At 29.9% G+C, this 8,270-nt stretch overlaps 1 protein-coding gene across 1 annotated transcript in view; it reads right to left on the reverse strand.

The window, feature by feature from the left end:
* The window catches only part of CdGAPr (GTPase-activating protein CdGAPr), a 320,315-nt gene extending 316,564 nt beyond the window's left edge, over positions 1 to 3,751 (reverse strand). Inside the window, exon 1 of the mRNA XM_072522419.1 lies at positions 3,616 to 3,751. The gene's annotated coding sequence lies outside the window, so the exon portion shown is untranslated. The remainder of the gene's footprint in view (positions 1 to 3,615) is intronic.
* Between the last annotated feature and the right edge of the window lie 4,519 nt (positions 3,752 to 8,270).

Genomic DNA, 8,270 nt, shown 5'->3' on the forward strand with positions numbered 1-8,270 from the left:
GTTATCAACAAAAAGAGTTTCCCAATTTTATTATAATTATAATTTTTATTTAAATTTTTTTCACTCATTTGCTCAATGTATCGAAAGAGCCTCATTTTTATTTTTAAATAATGCAATTGAAGTTAAAATAATATAAAAGGATATCTGAACACCCGGTATTTAATCATGTGTTGTGGAAACTTAAAAATATTTATAGTGAAACTTAAAAATTCTCAATAAAGAAATGATGCATAAGTAGTTGTTATGCAAAAATATTATGGTTAGTGTTTTACTGAGTTTCTAAGCAATAAATTAAATCTGTGGACCTCTGACATGTTGAATATGTATAGGAGTGTGAATATTGAATTTTTTATTTCATTAGAAATTAGAGATTTGTTTTCACTTGACAAATGCACTATTGTGTTCATATTTTATGAGATTAGTGTTTTATTTTTATATTTCTTTTACAATGTATATAATTTGTATAGATTTAGATATTATACAACATATACAACATAATAATGCAATAATATTACGATAATTAGTTCTATCACAGTTAGATAACTCATTAAATTAAAAAATCTGTAAGGTTTTATAAGAACACACATTCATTTGTAAGAATTCATTGTTTTTTAGCTATAGTTTTAGCTGCTAAGCATCTAAAAAGAAAATATGGTGTTCTTTATCTACCATATTTGGAGTCTCTGCTCTTCATGTATTACCAGATCTTACGACATTTTGCAGGTAAAGTTTTGGAACTGTATAATTAAATATGTCAATCCATTGGCTTGTAGTAATCCACAAAATAGAATAGCAAAACCTTCACGGCTTGACAGCAACAATAAGCTACATAATGAACTTAATTTCATCAGTCAATGATGTGATAAAATTAGGAAAAGCATAAAAACAGCAACAAGATCAGTAAATTACAAAAATATTTAATATAAGGCCCAACATATAGAAAAAAAATATTAGAAGACTCCAATCAGGAGATTTTTCAGAAATACTCTTTGGGAGACTCAATAATGGATGGGACTCTCAAATCAAAAAATTTACCAAAAAGTTTATTATTTACTTAATACTCTGTATATCTTGTTTGTGTGTTTAAAAAATGTCATATAAGGTGAAGGAGAATTAAAAATGTAAACGAAAAATGTCAAAATATATAGGGTGTCCCATATAAAAGACAAGTTGGATTATATTTCCTTAGTGTGACCCCCTAAATAATTTTCTCGTATCCCACTGCACCCTACCATAATATATCTATCAAAAGTTTAAACAATTTTTTTTTTAATTTTTCTTAATAAAGAAGAAATATATAACCCTACCGTTTTCGGCATTTTTCAAATAATCACCCTATATCTTGCTAATGTGAGGAGCTATTGATGATTTGATTGGACAATCCTTACTTTAACGAAAAAAGAAGTCATGAAATTTTAACTGTTTTGTCTGCTTTTTCGGTAAGTATACCCTGCAAAATATACCAATTTGGGACACCCTGTACATTGAAAATTGTTTTTAATTTATATTTGTCTAAATATCTATAAATAAGTATTTTATGCTAATTTTGCTGAGAATGTTAATTTTGTGATCCAAAAGTTTACCACTCCAACCCCCAGACTTACCCCTAAAACCCACTCTTGTAGTGCTTGTGACCAGGAAACTGACATGAACAATCAAAAAACATAAAAAGTATGTTCATTAATCGCAAAAATTGACAACTTTAAAACAATCGTTTAATTTTCAGTTGTTAATAAAAGCTGTACATAAAAAATTCTTTTCTAAGGCAGTTTCTTTGTGAAATCTCAGTTTTTTTCAAATATATCTACTGAATATACCACAAATTAGACTCCTAGTTCTTTGAATATATGGTTTATTGCCAATAAAAACTAAACATATTTATGAAAACCATAGTAAAGAATTTATGGATTTGACATAATACTATAATAAAAAATGATTTTGTTGTGATAGATTAAAACAGAAGATATACTAAAACTACAGCATACATTACATACAGATTTAAAATCAAAAGGGTGAAAGACAAAACACAATATACAAATACATGAAAAAGTTAATGAAGAGGAAAAATTGGATAATTCTATTAAGGGAAATTCCACCTATCTTTATTAATGTGAAGGCAATGGAGAACAATACTGAAATAATAAATGTATGGCTACTGAAATGACAGAACACAACATCTTTGTTATTTCTAACAAAGACAAAAGGTGAATACTATAGGAAGAATTAGACAAAAAAGTTGTATACACTATAATTAATACAAAAAGGAAATTTATAAAAATACAAATAACAAAATATACTGCAACATGGAATAACAATAATTATTACATATACAGTAAAACAAATACTGTTCTGAACTGAAGCTATTTTCTTGTGACATCTTAATGCAGTTACTATTTTCCTTGGTAATATGCCACAAAGTTTAAAATAAGTTTATTTTTGATGTTTCAATTTCCACTTCACAAATCATTCTCAAAATACAAACAAGTGAGTAAAACAAAAAGTAAAACAAAAAATGACAGAAATTCAGAAATTAATGTTGTGAAAATAATTTCAAAGGAAAAAGTGAAAAACAATGATTTGTAATATAAAATCTTATTTAAGGGAGGAATTACTCCAAATAGATTTATGCATTTGTATGCAGAATAAATTAAAACAAACACCCCAGAAATGAAATTAAACATGTGGAGGTGAGGACAACAATGTAATAACTTTAAGGTTTATGGCTGAAGTGGATAAAAAGAAAACAATCTCTAGAGACCTTAAAAACCTAACCTAAAATTGACTTTAATACATAACCTTAAAGTGCTTAAAGGGTGAAACAGTGTGTTGGTTTTTACAAATATTTCACACAAATTACAGATATTTTGATATATATTTTAGTTAAAGAAAGATCTTTTAATTGAGTAAGTAGTAACATTCAATAGAATTTACTTGAATGTATGAAAACTCAAAATAAATAAATGTTTACCAGGATTTACTAATTTCATAAAAATTCTAGTTCTTAAAATTTATCAATTAACACCATTATATCTTTATAATATTATTAAAGTACAAATAAACTTGATACAACAAAAAAATATTGTTTATGTTTGATATACTATTAAACTAATTTATTTGAATAATACACAACAATATAATATGTAATAATATGCAATGATAATTGGCAAAGAAATCCTTCAGAAGAATTCAATTTTTTAGTAAAAATAGATTATATTTAATGAAATATAGTCTTTTATTGAATTAAACCGAATTGTGTAGTCGAGGAGTAACCTTTAATTATTCACAGAGAAACTGTATCTAAATATATAACCATTTCCTCGAGATATAGGTAGCCGGAGAATAAAGTAGTCCATAAGAAAATCTAAGAGTAATTCTTTTAAACTAGGCAACTAATTGAAGACTACTTAATGTTCTAAAACCATACTTTACGCAATTACCGCAAACAATATTCAGTGTTTAAATACACTTAAAATGTATTTAAAACTTGTGTAAACATGATAATAAATTTTAATGAAAAAATAAACAAAATCTAAAATTAATTCGAGATTCAATTAAAAAAAGTAAGTTAATTTTCTGACCATTTAGGCTCATAATTGGAGTAGGTGTTGGACTTACCTGATGAGAATAGTCCGAAATATATCATATCACAAATTTTACACACTTAGCACACAATAAACAAGAGTTTTTATTCGAAATTCAGTACAGATGCATCACATACCGACTCCCGTAGCGACTGCCATTTTACGTATGACAACAAACTGAACTTCAGAAAAGTGACATTTGTGAATAAAATAATCTGGAGGTAACTAAATAGAAGTTTTAGAGCAATAGATAGATAATTCTCATTACAAGTATCCGTAATACTAATTGTATAATTAAAGTGAAAGGTAGGCAACCAATACAACGTTTAGTAGCCTGACGTTTTTTATTCATAAAATGAAATTGCTTCCTGTCTAGATTATATTGGATGAGAAACAAAATTTATTTTGTAAATTAAACTACTCATTCTAGACAAATAAAAGAAAAGTCGCTGGAATACAACAAATCAGCATATATGTGTCTGATAGATTTGAAGAAAGCGTTTGATAGAGTGAGAATTCGGGACGCGATACATTTATTATATGAAAAGGGAATATCACTGGATTTAGTAAAAACCATTGAGAATATATATAAAGATAACATAGCTATGGTAAGATGTAAAAGAAAACTATCACAACCTATCAAATATGAAACTGGCATTAGACAAGGAGATTCGCTGAGCCCATTAATATTTAATCTGATAATGGATGAAATCATAAAGAAAGTTAAAAAAAGAAGAGGATATAGAATGGGAGAAAAGGAAATAAGCATAATATGCTACGCCGACGACGCCATAATAACAGCCGAAAATGAAGATGTCCTACAAAGATTAATTAAAGAATTCAAAGATACGGCGCTCATATACAACATGGAAATCTCAACAGAGAAAACTAAAGCGATAGTGATATCAGCGCAACCGAGAAGATGTAAACTAGTCGTAAATAACAAAATAATAGAACAAGTGATGGAAACTGAATACTTGGGAATAAAACTGTCAAGCTACGGAAAAGTGGAAGAAGAAGTACAAAAACAAGTGAACATGGCAAACAGAGCAGCAGGATGTCTCAACAACACAATCTGGAGAAACAAATACCTACACAGCGGAAACAAGAGCAGATACGGCGAAAGCGCAAAGACTACTGGAAACAACAGAAATGAAAGTCTTACGAAAAATAACAAACCAAACTCTAAGAGACAGAGTAAGAAGTGAGGAAATACGAGAGAGATGTGGTATAGAGGAAATAAACGCTTTGACCAAAAGAAGAAAAGTGGAATGGAATCAACACATCGAAAGAATGACAGAAAACAGAATAGTACGAATAGCAAGAGACAAATCGCCAAATGGAAGAAGATCATTGGGACGACCGAGGAAAAGTTGGTCAGACAAGGTCAATTGAGGCTAAAAACCGAAGTAAAACAGGCATCTTGCCTATTTATAAAGTAGGAAGAAAAAGAAGAAGAAACTACTCATTCTTATTTTAAATATACCTATTTTAAAAATACATTAGGACGTTTTTTTTTTAATTAAAAATAGGAGCGAATATAAACGCAAGATAAAAATACGCAAACTAAAAAAGCTAAACTTAAAAAGTTTTCTAAAAAGATCCAATTAACAGTGATATAAAACAGATATAAACGACAATAAATGAAAGAATGAAGAAACATGGTAAAGAGTCATACTTTATAGAAGGGCTATATTCTATAAAGTATGGTATTTCGTTATGAAGTAATAAATTTTCAGTTGCACATTCTACTATAAAATTGCAATGAATTGTGCAGTCAAGGAGTAACCTTTCATTATTCACAGCGAAACTGAATCTAAATATATAACCCATTTTCTCGAGATATAGGTATCCGGTTAATAAAGTAGTCCATAAGAAACTCTAAGAGTAATTTTTTCAAAGTAGACAACTAATTGAAGCGTTGTTAATGTTCTAAAACCATACCACAGTATAGTTGGTTGTCTATACTGTGACCATACTTACTTCACGCAATTGCGACAAACAATATTCAGTGTGTCATATTCAACTATGTCTACTACAAAACTGGTTATAGTGCATCTAGCAAAAAGACAAAAGAGGGAATCTAATCGTTATGAAAAGGCGACCAAAAAAGTGGCCTCTGATGGCGGACATATCCGGAAATGCGAATGCGCCAAATTTAAATTTTCCGACACTTATTAACAGTAGCTATAAAATAGTTTTCAGAATGTGTCTTAGACGAGAATATTTTAATTAAATATTAACGATAACAGTCTAAAATGTGAAACAATTGTTAAAAAACTTCAATATAAATAAGATTTCATGTGACAGTTGGGACAAATAATAACATAACCCAACTAAATTTGATTTCTTAAACAAGGAAAGACTCTCTTTCCTTGTTTAATTTGGCCTCTCAAGATGGCACTTCCTGTCTAACAATATTTTTGCCCCCACTACCTTTACATTCCCTCTTTTGTCTTTTTGCTCGATGTTATAGTGGCAGTGGCAAGTCGCCTAATACTTATTGGATATTCTTTTTTTTGATTCAATTTTCTTGGGACAAAAAAACATTTTAGAATAATTTTTTGTAGTTATAATGTGCTATAACCTCAATAAAAACAACTTATGCATACTAAAATATTTATTTGATCATTAAACAATTTAAATATTAGGCAAAAGTATAAAAATGAGACTTTTTCAAATTAAAAAAAAACTGGATACTTACCCTATTCAAAATTAGGAACCTATTTTTCAATACAAAAATTACACACATACTGCTCTTTTTATCACTATCAGCACGCTCTTCACGTGATCATCTAAATCAAAAATCAAGTTAAACATAGTACCCACTTCTCTCCATCTTGGTTCTTTAAATAAGGTTCAGTGCAGAAAATAAACTGCGTCAATTTCTGGATCGGTATCCATATCTGAATCATTATCATAAGGAACATTTGAGGAATCTGAGGATTCACTTTCTTCTTTTAATTTCTTTATCTTTTTACTTTTGACCATCGTCATTTGTTTTTCTTTAATGCTAGCTTCAAAATCATCTCTGTAGGGCGTACTTGTAATTAACTCCGCAGAATTGGTTTTACGTTCGTTGTGTGAAGTAGGTATCAATAAAATGCAGGATGGTAAAGGTGAAAAGTCTTGAACTTTTACAATGTTTGATAACTGATTGATTTCCACACTACTACCCATTTCATGTTTCGGGGGATTTTTTCAATAGACAGTTGAATTGAGCTAATGGTGTGATTTGGTTCGAATGGCTTGATTTGTCAGAAGTATGTTGTCGATGCGGAGTATCTTCTTTATCTCTTTGTTTTTCTAAAATTAAATCTGCTTCTGAAAATATATTCCGATTTAATGAAAAAATTCCTGCTTTACGAAAACCAGTGGCTGATATAATAAGCATATTTTAAAGGGTCCTACATTTCGACAAGGATTATTCTCTAACCAATTTAGGATTTTTCTTGAATAGTATGTCTGTAATGGAGACATAAAACACAAATCTAACGGTTAGATTTTATATAAAGTATGGGGAGAGATTAATACAATAGAAATATAATTTTTTCTCGCTAAGTCTATAACGTCCAGATTACGTGTATGGATATAATGGCCGTCAAGAATGAGCAACATGGGATCATCTTCTAAAGGTTTTAAATTATTGTGAATATGTAGCTCTGTATCCATCCTTAAGGGTAACGATCATCAATTGGCCCAGCTGGAGCTCTGTCTAATAGCTCGGCTTTCATATTTTTGCGTGGGAATACAAACAACGGAGGAACGAATCCTCCCGCAGCATTCATGCATGTACCTACAGTATGACTGGCTAGTCATTCTTTGGAAAATGGGCGCTGTATCAATAATAATTTGTTTATCTTTAAATATTTTGAAGACCTATGCTTGCTTTAATGGTACAACTCTATTTTTCCTGTGAAACTTAAGTTCAGCTACATTGTTACCAACAATCTTTAATAGCTTATATGAAATTTTATTTTAATTTTATTTGAGTATCATAAAAAAATTGTTTAAACGCAATTTTCTAAAATTAACTTAAACTAATTGTTACCGAGATATTTTATTTGTGGTGGCCTCTTTTCCATATTCCGTTAAGATCTCCTACAACATCTTTATGCCTCTTGCTAGATTCAGATACTTGTGATAATTGTTCCTAGAAATATTCTTTTCGTTGTACTTTTTAATCTTCGATGGGTGCATAAGCGATGATTAAGCTCTTGGTTTGGTCATGATATTTAATTTTAAATATCAATATTCTTTCTGATATTGCTTCTCATTTTCGCAAGAATTTTATTTTATTAACGTGTATTATACACCCTACATTTCCTGTTGATCTTTCTTTTTCATTAACTTCACTGTATAACATCAAATGTCCATTTTCTAGTTCTACCACTGATCTGATCTGATCGTTACCACTTGCAGGGTTGACTCCACTAAACGAAGTAACAAAGAAGAAAAAAAAAGTTAACGGCAATAAAATACCATCACTAATGGGGTTCACTTCTCCAGCTGATTCTCCAAGGGAAGGTAGATGGTAAGCGCGGACCAGGAAGAAGACGCATTTCCTGGCTTCAAAATTTACGAAAGTGGTATAACACGACTACCACTGAACTGTTCCGCGCTGCAATATGCAAAGTAAAGATAGCCGTGATGATCGCCAACATCCGGAAAGAAGAATGGGGTTACAGT

The sequence above is a fragment of the Diabrotica undecimpunctata genome, chromosome 2, assembly GCF_040954645.1.
Source record: "Diabrotica undecimpunctata isolate CICGRU chromosome 2, icDiaUnde3, whole genome shotgun sequence".
NCBI classification, from domain to species: domain Eukaryota; kingdom Metazoa; phylum Arthropoda; class Insecta; order Coleoptera; family Chrysomelidae; genus Diabrotica; species Diabrotica undecimpunctata.